The 13856-nt window shown below is 45.9% G+C and overlaps 1 protein-coding gene across 3 annotated transcripts in view; it reads left to right on the forward strand.

Annotated features, from left to right (window-relative positions):
- The first annotated feature begins 3058 nt into the window (after positions 1 to 3058).
- The window catches only part of TET1 (tet methylcytosine dioxygenase 1), a 174318-nt gene continuing 163520 nt past the window's right edge, over positions 3059 to 13856 (forward strand). The window contains exon 1 of one of the 3 annotated variants that reach the window (XM_090057970.1): positions 3059 to 3665. The gene's annotated coding sequence lies outside the window, so the exon portion shown is untranslated. The remainder of the gene's footprint in view (positions 3666 to 13856) is intronic. The other 2 variants (XM_090057968.1, XM_090057969.1) reach the window with 2 other exon arrangements.

Raw genomic sequence — 13856 nt, forward strand, 5'->3', positions numbered from 1 at the left:
CTCCTTACGGGGCAAACGCGGGACAGTGGCGATGGCAGCGAGCGGGAGGCCCGCCTTGGATGCGCTGGCAGGAAGCCTGGGCCGGGGGCGCTTCCTCTGCCGCGCGGTCACGCTCACCCAGTGCTTTTGTAAGCGGGGCGAGAGGGGCTACTGTTCCGGGCATCGAAGCAAAGGGGCTGCCCAGCCGAGGCGGAGCGTGGGACAGTGGCGCAAGTGGGTCATGTTGCGTGGCGCAGTAACGGGGAGGGGTGGCTCCTGCTGCTGTGTGCACTCCCAGGCAAGCCTGGTGGGGCATGTGCCCCTCCAGATCTGTGTGTGGGATGAGAGTGGGCTCTTGCTGTGGTCTTTGCCTTAGGCGCCAAACTTTATTGCTACAGCACCGGGCTAACATACAGCTTAACCCTTGCCTAGTCCTTGCCCTGGCTTCTCCCACTTTTCCTCCCTCTGGCACCAGGTTTCAATATGTAGCCTAATTCAAGCTGTTGGTTTTGATAGCCCTATTCCAGGACACATAATGGCCTGCATGGGGGGGCTGGTACTGCTTTAGTTGGGGGGGCACATGCCCCCCCCAGTGACCAGTGAATGACAGGGGGAGGGGGCCCCCCACAGCAAAACTTATGGACCAGCGAGTGGCCGCAGCGTTCCTGGAAGCAGCCATGGCCTACATCCAGCATTCATGCTCTCTAGCCAGCACTCACAGAGGAGTACCGCTCCTGGTGCCCAAGTGGAAAGTGTGGCCTGACAGAGGGTGCACGTGCACCCCCTATGCATCACCACTGATGGCCTGCACTCAGGAGGTTGCACTTGCTGTGTTCACACAGCTTCATGAAGATGAATTTGTATACAAGGACTTCCATAGGGTTGACCACCCTGAGCAAGGCATTGGGCAGCATGACCTCTGGAGGTACCTTCCAGCCTTGCTCTTCTACAGTTCTCTAAGTAATTTCCAGCAGGCAAGGTAAGTAAAGATACTGTAGGTTGATATTAGCTGGGAACCTGGCTCAGAGAGGCTAAGGGAGGAAGTCATGGTTAGAACACAAAGGCTGCAAGCAAGTGGTCTGTGTTCAGGCTGCTGAACCAACCTTGTGTAAAGCAAGATTTTCTCTTTCAAATGCATGTCAGCTTCTCTTTACATTCATTGATTTGCTTTTGTGTTGTTTATTATATACATTCGGTGTCCCAGATGTATTTCTTTCTTTTCTCCAAACTTACTTCCTACTCATTCAGTTCACATCCCCCGTTGTCTTCAAGATTTCAGATAACTCCTGCTTCATTCCTAAACTCCCCCCAATAAACAGCCCCATTCCATCAAATCTCAGTTATTTTCTCCTGTGCTTATGTATGGTATTGGAGTCCTTTTGCCCCTCCCAACCTGTCATGAAAAACACTACTTCTCAAGCCTCCTACTGCTTTTACTTCTGATGGACAGCTCAGGGCTTTCTTCTAGCAGAACCAGTCTGTGGAATGCAGGAGGTCCTGAAGTCTGTACCTTCACAAAAAATGGTGTTTCCAGCCAGATATCAGACTGGGAAGAAGGTGGTGTTATATTTCTGGACTCCACCTACAAAATAGCATCTGGCTAGGAAAATCCAACAAAGTTAACTGCTGCTCAGCAGTAGTTTGTGTAAAAATGTAAAGTCTGACTGTGTTCTGTTTGGTTCCCCTGGACTTCTTGAGTCTGGCTTTCTTGGTAAATCTGAAATATGTCCATGGGCTCTGCTAGGCATCTCTGATTGTTTCCTCCTCTTTGCAAGAGGAAAATAAATTTGTCAAGTTATCTGCCAAATACCACCTCTCTGTGACATCAGTGAGATGTTAATTGCCATACAACATTGTTGTGTAAAAATTACCATTGTTGTCATAAATTGTACAGCTCTGACACTTCCTTTTCCTTTTCGTATATAGCGAATATAATGGTGAACAATGTTGACATTTAAATCATTATCATCACAGATGTGTGAGTTGACACCTCAGATGAACAGGACTGTTCCCACCTCTCACAGTTGCTAGTCCAGCCCTTCTGCAAATGCATAATTTCATGAATTGCTTTACATTTGTTAGGAGCCCCCTGTGACTCAGGGGTAGAATCCTTGTATATACCACAGGAGACTGAGGTTCAGTTCCCCAATGCTGATACAAGTACAGCCATGGAGGCACTAAACCTCTGGACTCAGTCTGGCCTTTGGATTCTCAGTGCCCTAAAGGAAGAATGGAAGGCCTGGGCAGCCTCTGTTCCTCTGTCCTCTTGCCTAGGCACATGTGTTGACAGATCCAGGTGAGCTATCATGCATATACCATGAAGGATCCACAGTTGCCAAACTGTCTCTCATATTTGTTGAGTGGGAACAGTGGTTCATTTCCCAATTTGGAGAGACACTGAAGGGAGTAGACAAGATTCCCACTGGACAGAACATCTGAAGCAACAAAGAGAAACAATTCCGGTCTCCCATCAAGGTAGAGACTGACATTTTGGGAGGGAGGCCCTGCTTTTCCTTCCAGTCATATTTTCTTGCTGATTGCTGTCTAATACTTGTGACAAGTATTAGGCAGCAATCAGCAGCTTCTACCAATTCATGAAAGTGGAGATGGCAAGGGTAAGAACATCAGGGAAGCTTTCAGTTTTGCTCTTTGCACAAGTGAGGAAAACGGCTGCTCTTCATATTGCATAAACTTTTTCCATCTCTCCTGGATGGAAAGAAAGTGGCAGTAGCTTTTCTCTTGCTATGGCCTGTTTATTAAGCATCTGTGTGTGAGGGTGTTTCATTACAAAGTGAATGTTTCCATAGGCAAAGGCAGTGTACATATCATCCTATGTTTTAGAGACATTCTTTGATGTTTAGAGAGTTACAAACAATAAAGCAGTTCTTTCACTGCAAAAAAACCCTACATAAATCAAATGATTTCAAGGAGTCACAACTTTAAGGAGACATCAAACCCCTGTTCCCCTTCTAATAAATTAACAATTGTACAGACACCTTAGGTATCACCTTTGTTAGGAAGCCATGACTGACACCTCCAGAATGAGTAGAATAATGCTTTATTTTTAAACCCAGTGGAAAGGTTGAGTCAAGGGGATTCCCAGTGTACCCTTTTGGATTAAAAATTGGCTACAGGCTGCAAAGCTAAAGCTGGTGTTCCTGTCCATCCTGGCTGTGGTGTATGGATGGACTGTGGGATCTAGCGTCTTTCCCGTCCCCCCACCTTGTGATTTCGGGACCGGGTGGATACTGGTGTCACTGAAGGAATCTCTGCCCTGCTGTGACTTAGGGGCTTCCCACAGCTGATTTCTCCCTCCTTGCAACGTGCGGAAAGGCCAGTCGCCTGCCTGGAGAGGCCAGGGAAAGGGCAAGGAGGGGCGGGCAGGGAATCCCGCTCCGACGAGGGGAGGGATCCAGCTCACGTTTTGCTTCCTGCCCGGGAGGGCTAGGTCCAGCGAGAGCGGAGCCCAGCGTCCCTCCCAGAGGGTCTGGCCAGGGGAGACACGACCCTTCCGGGGAGAGCACATTTCGCTGCCCCGCTCCTGGGCTCCATATTCCGCGCGGGGCTCGCCTGGCAGCGGGGGCCGCCCCGGGAGGCACGCGCCATGGAGCCACTGGCCGCTGCCCCGCGGGGGTCGCCGAGCCGTGCGGGGGTCGCCGCGCCCCGCTGACAACGCGCCGAGCCGGGTACGTATCGGGGACGGGGACGGGTCCAGCCGGCGGGTGGGCGCCGCCGCCTCGTCCCTGCCCTACCGCCGAGTCCTGCGGCTGCTGGGGCGACGGCGAAGTTTAGCTGCAGCCGCTCGAGGGAAGACGTGGGAAGTCTCGGGGCCGCTCACGCCGCCGGCCCGAAAAGTTAGAGCTACTTTGCAAACTCTCAGGGCGCTCGGGTGCAGGACGGGAAACCACGGGCCGGCGCTGGGCCGAGGAGCTTCATCCCCCTCTTCCTTCTCCCCGGGTGAAAGGCGCAGCGCGCTGGGCCGGGGAAGCCAGCCTACTCCCCGGCTGCCGCCGCGCGCGCCGAGACTCTGCCTGGAAAAACCCGCCGGGCGAGCAAAGCCGCTCGAAACCTCCGCGCAGGGGCAGGGAGTCATTAAAGGGACAGCGAGCAGAAGGCTAGGCCCCTCGCGAGCCTTTCCAAGAGCAAGCAGGGGCCGGGCAGCATCCTTCGGAGGTCGCCCTTAACGTCTCAAACAAAACAAAAAAGTCTGTGTGTTTTGTTATTTAAAACCCACGAATCCCAAGTTCCGTGGTGTTATTCCAAGTTTCAGCAGAGGAACTCCAGTCATCTGTGTGGATTCACTTCCTTGGATCTGGAAGCAGAGGGTGACCCATTGTTTGGTTCCTTTGCAGCTCGGGTGAACGTTTCAAACTTCACCAGACCACCTCTGGCTACTTTTCTACCTCTTGCAAAACAATTCCTCCCCCACCCTGCTCCTGCTCAGACCCAACTGCTGGTTTCTGATTCCACACCCCTACTGCAAGGAGGGGGCAAACCATGTTTTGCTCAGCACATCCCCTTGTTTAAGGAACCCTTCCCTTTCAGCAAGCCTCTGTAGAAAGCAGCTTCACTGTGAAGCAGGGTCCAGAAGCCCTTTTATTAAATTGGAGCATAGTGAGCTAGCGATTTGATTATGTAGCCAGCAAAGCCCCCTTGCACTGATGCAGCTAAATACATGTAATGATGGAGGGGCAACAGAGCTGCAGGCCCTTCTGCCACACCTCTTAACTCCGTGAATCACAAGGAAATAGCTCCTTTCCATTGCTGCTGCTCCAAAAAGCAATTACTGCAGGGGAGCAGAGAAAATATTTTCCTAAAAACAATGTTTTGCAAGCGGAAACAAAATCTGAGCCTCCTCACAGAACACTGTTGCTGCAGCTGCAGAGGGAGTTATGCTTCCACCTGGGAAGATGAACTGAGGCAAATTAGTTGGAAACTGGGTGAATTTATATGGGGCAGGTGGTCTGAAAGGAGGCAAGCTTAATGGCTTGAGAGGAAATTTAGTCCAGGCTGTGTACCATGGGTCTAGGGGGGTGGAGTCTTTGGGGAATTTAGGGAGAGAGTAGCCTAGTTTACTGGATCAAATTGATTGGGGCCAGGTGGCTAGTCTGAGTGGAATTGATTGGGGCCAGGTGGCTTATTTAGGAGGGGGCAGAGGTTAACCTAATATAGATGTGAATTATAAGCATCTAAAATAATAGAAAAATATGCTAAACAGAAAATGGGGCTGATTCATCCATAGCATAACACAGCAATCAATGCTGTTACACCACAAATAAATTCGGGTTAATGGTTATAAATGGAAACTACTTTAAACAACAGATTCTACACCACTCTGGGTACATAACAGCTGCTCTACTTAATGAGATACTATTCCTTTAAGGAGTGAAAGGAAGTTGTGCATGTGGGTATCCAGAGCAGGGCACCAGTGTATTGATGTTGCTGTGCAGTAGCATGTGGAGTTGCAGTGTAAGGCAGTGTAAACAAACTGGTCAGCAGAGTTATAGTAGAAATGCATTTGGTCACATCTCTAATTCTAAAGAAGTTAACATCAAAGTAGAAAGTCATAAAACTGGATAAAAATGCACTCATACTATTAGATATCCAAAACATGATTAGTAACATAGCTGGGTAAGATTAAGAGTATCTTTAAAATTTAAAGCCAATGGAGAAATTCAAGCAAATGTAATAAACACTTCACAAAAAATAAAGACACTTGTGCATAATAGTAGATCTCTTCAGTGAGGGTCAATAACTTTGGTTTCTTAAGTTAAAATGTATTTTAGGCTTAGTAATATTTCTGTGAAGAGTTCCAACTGCTTACCTATTGAAGTCATTTAGGATCCAAGTATCCTAAAACTTGTCTATTGCTTGTTGGTGGAGAGAGAGCAGGAGAGGTAGCATATTTAGAGGAGGAAAGAGGATTGCTTTTAGTTCTCAGCAGGGGTGCCTTATAGCCATCTGAGGGGTAGTACCGATGTGCCCCAAAGGGAACTCTCCTTGTTCTCTGGCGGGAGACAGGCTGCGTTTTGGTAGTACAATGGATGAGTTTGTTGTGAGAAGTAGATACTCAATAAAGAAATAAATGAAAAGTGATCTGTAAGGAGAATTCTCTCATAGCATAATATTTTGAAATCCCTATTGATGTTGTTTCATTATAGCGGCATGCTATTCATGGTGGCTAATATTTGTCTAAGCAATAGCATTTCTACGGTAAATTGTTTTCAGTCACTTACAAGCATCCAAAACACTCACCTTTTAGGCTGAAATTTTCCAGGCTTAGTCTCTGCCCGAAGGTTAATTTTTTTATTAAGGTTGACCCGAAGTGGTTCAGCCACATTTTTTAGTTCAAGAACAATATAAAACATTTATTGTAAAATGTATGCAATTTTTTTTAATTCTCAATAATGGTAGCAGTATGAGATAGGAGACTTATACTTAGCAGGGAAATAGTCTTTCATCAAGAGTTTTCAAGGGAAAACTGGTTTCAGTCTGATGGTGCTTTTAAAGTTACTTTGGATCAATACAATGTGACTGGTACCAATATTTATTGCTGTGACTGTTTGGAGCAAAGGTTGGCTATACCAAACAGGGAATAAGGTAGAGCTTATCCACCTCTCTGTAATCCGCTGTTACAGGGGTTGGCAATATATGGATCTGGCCCATGAAGCCATTTGATTAGGTTTGTAGATGTGCAGCTCCAGCTGCATTCAGTGGTAGGCTGCTTCAGTGTTGCCTGCTGCCTTGGAGGGAAGCAGCGGTAGTGGCACCTAGTGCCTGCCAGATTGCCTATCCCTGACTTAAAAGCAGCCTAAAAAAGTTGCCATCCACTGTGCTAGTACATGCACATCAAAGATATGCCTCTTCCAAACCAATTTGTTGCCACTTTATGTTTAAACAATTAAACAGTTTGTTTTGAGGCACCAATTTGCTGTAGCCCTCGTTCTCCCACACTTTTATTCATACATAACAGGGGTGTCAAACTTATCTGGCTCATTGGCAGGGTGAGTGGGATAGCACCAGTCCATGGGCCTGATAAATGGTGCAGGGCTGGCCCTGTGGGCTGGACTGGGTCCATGTGCCCCTTCTCACCCATGCCAGATCCAGCGTGCACACTGCCCACTCTGGCTGGTCCAGGACTGTGCCTCATATGGCAGTATGTAGGGCTGGTCCAGGATAGGCATCACACAGCACCCATTACAGCAAGTCAGGGACTTGGCAGGAAGGAGCTTGGCATCCCAGGCACTTGGCTAGCACCATAGAAACAAGACAGTGCCAGCTTCCTTCCTGCAGTGCTGCTGGAGCTCCAGCACCGCTGCTTTTGCTTTGGTGCTTGGCAGCCAAGTGGGCAAGAGCCCCATAACACTGGAGCCCCAGCAGCACCATGGGAAGAAGCCTGGCACCACAGATGCTTGACTGCCACAGTGGGAACAAGACACGGTACTGGGCTTGTTCCCATGATGCTGCAGGGTCCAGCGCTGCAACTCTTACCTGAGCACCTGCCTGCCACAGCAGAAAAGTCCCCTACTACAGTCAAAGTTGGGGCAAAGTCTGCAGGCTGGATGACCCAGAGTTGTGAGCTGGATGCTGCCGGGGGCTGTACCTTTTCCCCTCATATATACAAGTTCTCTAAATTGTGAAAGGCTTTTTAGTTTAATTTTCTCTATGTGGAAAAGTGTGTTTATCCATTTAATTAATACTACAGACTGTAGGGTGTACATTGAAGGCTACTTTTGATTGTTTAGGCCCAAACCCTATTTATGTTGCGAGACTGAAGAGAGTAGGAGCCATTTGGTTTTGCTGGCAGGGAAATCAGCAGAATGGGTTTACATCTCTGGGTAGGGTCCAAGAACCTGACAACTTCAAAAATCATTCCATTGGATTTAATATGGTAAGCTGCCAAGTTAGCATAGACATTTTAGGTGTTACATTATTTTCTTGCTATTACAGATAATTAAGATTATATGAAGTTACATTAAATTATTTGAAATTAGAGAGCGGCCTCTGGCACAATGTCCCACACTTTTGGCTGATGCAAGCAACAACAGTGAGCTATAACCAACCCTTTGACTGGAAAATGGAGGGTCACTAATATGCAGCAAGGAACACTGTCAGGTTAACAAAATATTAATTAAAAATAGATTTTTACCTTGTGCTTTACTCACTACAGCTTAAATTGTTAACCTGAAATATTTTTTTAAGTTGTGTTTATGTATCTGACACCTGGCAAGAAGCCAGCAGAGTATGAATTTGTAAATGTGTGTGGGTGCTTCTTTTAAAGCTGTGGTTCTCAACCTTTTTTTGTACCAGAGCCCGTTTGTAAACATCAACGGCCAGTCCCGACCCAGTGTCCCTCACTCCCAACTCACTGTCCCCAGGCTCCAGCCCCTCAGTGTGTTGGTCAGGATGGGGTGTTGGGGGGGCATGCAGGGCCCTGAATAGCCCTTTGCAGTCTGGAACTCTGCCAGACTGCAAGGGAAAAACCACGGTTTCCCATGTTTTTCCCCCTTCAAGGAGAATCCATTTTTAAAGTTTGTTCATGACCCTTTCATATATTCTTGCAACGCACTTTTGGGTCATGACCCGCTGGTTGAGAAAAGCTGTTTTAAAATACTTACTTTCTCTTTTTACACCATTTCAAATCTCTCCCTTCTTTATCCATTCTTCATTCTGCCTAGTGCACACAACTATAAGATTAACATGTTGCTTTTTCCCGAATTGAGTCCCTTCTCTCCAAATCCATGTTCTCCCTTTTTTGTACTCAAAGTTATTCATTCTTTTTCAGTCCCATTTCCTCTTCCACAAATCTGTTTTCAACCTGGTTCTCCACTCTTCAAGTCCACTTTCATTATCACTGATCAGTCAGTTCTAGCTCACTCTTTCCTAGAACCATTCTGTCCTGCAGTTAATCACTGTTTTACTCATGGTCCTGTCAATTCATTCACAAAATATGTAATCCTTGGTTTCATTCCCATTCTCTTCCCAAGCATTTCATCCTTGAATTACTTCATACCCCATCCCAATCCTGACTGTTCATTCTGTCTCTCTTTCTCTACCAATGTTTAATAGTTGTGGTTCTTTCCATACGGAACCACCATTTAAATCTCTTGTCTCCTTTTCTACAGCTCTGCCTCTCTCCTCTTGTTGGCCTACAAGAACAAAGCAGGTGTGGTACATCTGGTTCCCTTCTTCCTCTTCAGCAGAAAGGAGAACACCGCAGTAGGGTCCTTTCTTATTGGTCCTGTGTCCAAGAAGAGGGTGCTTAGCCTGCAGTCCATGCTGACAACAATGTTGTCAACACTGTTGGGGAGTGTTGAAGCTTTAAGCCTAACTCACACTAAAGTTTTCTTGGCATAAGTAATCAATAGAACCATACCAGAAAAAGCCCTAGTTCACATGCAGTTACATCAGCAAAAAGTACTTTGGCTAATATAGCTTATTTTGTTTGGGGAAATGGCATAAGATATGCCATCAGGAGAGCTCTGTGCTGATCTAAGCTGTGTATAAGTAGCACAACAAACCCTTTCTTGTGCAGATAGGATGTGAGTCTCCCCCACTGAGCAGCTGCAGCAGGAGATCTTCATCTGTCTCTCTAGTCCTGAGGAAAGCTAATGCTGAAATCCTTTCTCACACCAGTGTGGTGGCCAGGAGGAGTTGCAAGCTTAACAGAGCAGCTGGCTGTAGGCAAGGGCAGGGAATGTTCCCAGCTCTTTTAAAAATAACAAACATGGTACACGTATCAGGGCCTGGAGTACTCCAGGATACTTGCATGCTCTTGAGGTGTCAGGCACCCCCTCAGTCTGTCCAGCCAGTTCTAGTTGGTCATATTTCCTCCAAAGACAAAGGAATAAGGGAGATAACCACTTAGGACTTGCCTATGTGTATGCTTTACTGTTTAACTATGCCTTGTATTCAAAGCAGTAGACCATCCACTCCGCATGCAGATACAGTTATTGTAGTATACTAGTATAAGCCTGCTTATAGCATAACAGCAGCATCTACCCTAGGGCTTTTGCTTGCATGTTTTATGTCAGCATAAATTACACCCCTTACCAGTACATCTATGCCAGTAACATTTTAAGTGTAACTGAGGCCACAGAAGGGGTAGATAATGATTCTTTTCCTATATATCATGCACTTTCCCTATAGATGTTCTGTAGATTTGGCTTAAATTTACTGGTGACATGTCACTTTAGCTTGTACAAAGACTTAACCTAACTATTCTCTTTCATTTTCACTATTAGGTTTTATGTACTAGCACAATCTTGCTATGTCTGAGTTGTTTAAAATAAAATTAGTCTCCAGGATTGCTGTTAAATAAGACAAGTTAATAAGTTTTGTAAAAAATATAAATTGTAAAAAATAAAATCCGCATGTTGGTGTTTTTGTATAGGAGTAAATAAATAAATAAATATGAGGTATAGTAGACTCTTCAATTAAAAAAAAACAGTGTTTTAGTTACAGGTAAGGTACGGTGACAGGCCAACATTCATATACCACACCTTATTTGTTTGAAACAACTAGAGGTTTCCTCCTTGTAGATATTTTGCCTGGGAACCCAGAGTCATCCAAAAGTTTTGTGGTCTGAGTCCCAGACAAACAAAGGAGAAGCTTTGTGAAAAAAAGTCCAAAACAAACAGAAATATCCTTCTCCTGGGTTTTTCTATCACTCAGTTCTGTTCCAGTAGTCAGAGTCCAAGCAAAATACATAAAGTTGCTATTGCTGTTTTTATTTCCTCCCCTTCCCCAATCTGAGCAAGACAATCAATAAACCGCCATCTTTTCTACTTTTCAGGAAGCTGTTGAAAGACCCTGCCCCAATTTAAAAAATCCTTGATAAATTGAATTAGAGAAGTGAGGTGCCACAAGACCCTTTCAAGGGCACAGCAGTGCTAGCACAGCCATCATCATTGCTGCAGCCAGGTGTAACTGTCCCATGTGCCTCTGTTTTCCAGAGCTGTGCCAGGAAGTAGCAGCAGCAGGAGTGGGTGCTCCTGCCTGAATGAGATTTATGATAAACCTAGAAATAAAATAGGGGAAATACTAGATAAGCAGAGGCTTTAGAACAGTGGTTCTCAACCAGGGTGCCACCAAGTTCAGAAAAGTTATGGAGTGGTGCATTGAATCTAAAAAGGTTGAGAAGTAAAATTACTGGCATTCTCGTTCTATCTGAAAGAGAAGTTCCCAACTACTTTGAATTTAGAGGCTCTGAAAAGAGTGGTAGCTTGGTTATCTTATCTTTCTGTCTCCCTGAGATAATTTGCCCTTTCAATTTGTCAACAGGACCATCTGTACCCTAAAATTGTAGATCAGGAAAGGGTGATGTTAAGACTTCTTCCATTAACCTTAACAAGTTATTATTACTATTATTCTGCCTTATAATTACTATTATTATATGACTTAATGTAAAAGCACAGTATTAAACACATCCTTGTTTTAAAAACAATAGCATTCAAAAGTATGGAAATTGCAAACTTAAGTTACATAAACCAGGATCTGAAGCATCTTCAATGAGTGGAGAAAAAGATCATCTGATACATTGATTGCAAACCAAGGTGCCACGGCACTCGGGTGCTGTGAGATCCTTGCCACAGGGTATGATGCAAAATTAACACTAGCAGGTGTGCAAACATGTACACATGATTCACAAGATAAGCCCAGAGATTTATCTGGGAAACAAGGAATCCATAGTGTCAAAAACTTTCTGACCTGTTGCAGTTTTTCTTGGCAACAGAAGATTTGTTATATTATTTTCTGTAGTCAAGGAACAAGAGTAAATTTAAAAAGGGAAAGCTAAGACCTGGCATTTTTTGAGGAGCACTATGAGTCTAATGCAGGGACAGGCAAAGTCTGGCCCATGGACCAGATCTGGTCAGCCATGGACTCCATTTCACAGCCTCCCCCACCTGCATGGCTTGTGCCGCTCTCCATGGAAACCCCAGCCATACCTGCAGTGGGAAAGCTCAGGGTGGGGTTGCCATGGAGACCAACCTCAGCTGTGCTGGCAGCAGTGGGTGGCACAGGGAGCTTCTGGGAACTTAGGATGGGGGTAGCTTGCTCCAGAGCCAGGACAGAGCTGTAATCTGTTGCCCACACTCTCCGGTCAGGGGCACACAAGCAAGGGATGGTGGCTCTGCCCCAGCTCCAGACCAGGCTGTCACCGCTGCAAGAAGCCAGGGCAAAGCCGCCATCCCCTGCTTGTGCACCCCTGTCCAGAGTATGCAGGCTACAGATCGCAACTGTGCCCTGGCTCCAGAGCAAGCTGCCCCCATCCTATGTTTCCAATGGCTCCAGAGCAGCCCACTGCGCTGTTGTGCATGTTGCTGGTGTGGCTGAGGCTGGTCTCCATGGCAACCCTAGCTTGATACTTCTCAGGCAGGTGCAGCTGGGGTCTCCATGGAGACTGGCCCAAGTCATGAGGGTAGGGACTGCTGGGAAATGGAATCTGGCTGCCAGATCTGGCTCTGGTATAGTGAGACAACCTTGCATCTCCCAAAATCTTGTGAAACCTGTATCAGTGTTTAACTGGAGAAGTGGTATTGGGAAAGTATTTGGGCTTGTCAATGGGAATATTTATCAATGGGATACATATTTTTTTCATTTTGGACAATCTTACTACCTGCTTTTTGCTCTGTATTAATCTTCCTCTCCCCAATCTCTTGCGCTTCTATCACCTTATGATCCTGTAAATATGTTTCTCTGTGGCCTCATCTCCTCCTGGTTTACATACTTCCATGTTTCCCGTTTCTTCTCCTTGTTCATATTACTGCTCCTTTGTATACTTTTTCCTGCTGTTTGGTTTGGTTCCTTTCTCTCTTGCTCCACTGAATATGGTTCCTGTTGGGCTTATTCCCTTTTTCCTTGGGCATCCCTCACACCCATCGGTGATTACTCCAGTCTCTGAAAGTGGATTCTATTTCCCTTCCTAATACTGTTACATAGCAGTGGCCCCTAATGGCTACAGATTGACTGCTAGGTATTTGTTTCCAAATGCTTTTACAGGCCCCCAGGCTATTCTTTATAATGAAGAGCCTCAAACCATAGAAAGAGCTAGAAACAAAGAAGAGAGGCAACAAATTATGACTAGGGACCTACTTAACTCATGGCGAGACAAAGCCAGTCTCATGGTTTTTTCCAGCATGAAGAGCCCATTTCACAGGTGTTTAACAGCAGCCCTGCCCCTCAGCACTGATTGGCAGAGAGGCCCCAGGGGGAGGAGGGGTAGCTGCCATCTTGACTGCTGGCCGCTCTTTGTCTCGCCCCTGCTTGGCACTGATTGGTGGAGAGGCCCTGGGGAGGGGCAGCCACCATCTTGTCTCATGCCCCCTTCATTCCAACCTGCCAGCTAGCTGGTGTAGTCCCCTTCTGGGTGGGTTGCGAGGCGTGCCTGGGAGGGGAAGACATCATAAAAACTTAATTTTATTAAGTTGGGGGTTTTTGCACATTTGGCCAGCAACCCTGGATTTTGTGGTTTCTGCAAAATCATGATTTAAGTACTGTAGATCTCTACTTATGATTGGTTTGCTATCTGCAAACTATTCTTTCACAGACCATAGTTTAAGACCTATTGACTTAAGCATGCTGACACTAGCCTTAATACTCAGGACATGTAATAAGGCCAGTAAGCAAATAAATATTCTCAGTGACTAACATTCAGATAATGTTAACTCCAAATCTGGATTTGTGTTGCGATTTCAGGATGGGATCCAAATTTCTTTGAACTTCTTGGTCTTTTTTTATTATTGTTTTATTAGCAGTTGGACTGGTTTCCTCTATGCCTTTTAAACATAATAGATGTGGGTAATTAAGTATGTATATGTATATTATTTGTTCTCTCATCAAGTGTAATGACTTGCTTTAAGAGAAACTGCATTGTA

The sequence above is a fragment of the Crocodylus siamensis genome, chromosome 7, assembly GCF_052110815.1.
Source record: "Crocodylus siamensis isolate JL-2025a chromosome 7, ASM5211081v1, whole genome shotgun sequence".
NCBI lineage: Eukaryota > Metazoa > Chordata > Crocodylia > Crocodylidae > Crocodylus > Crocodylus siamensis.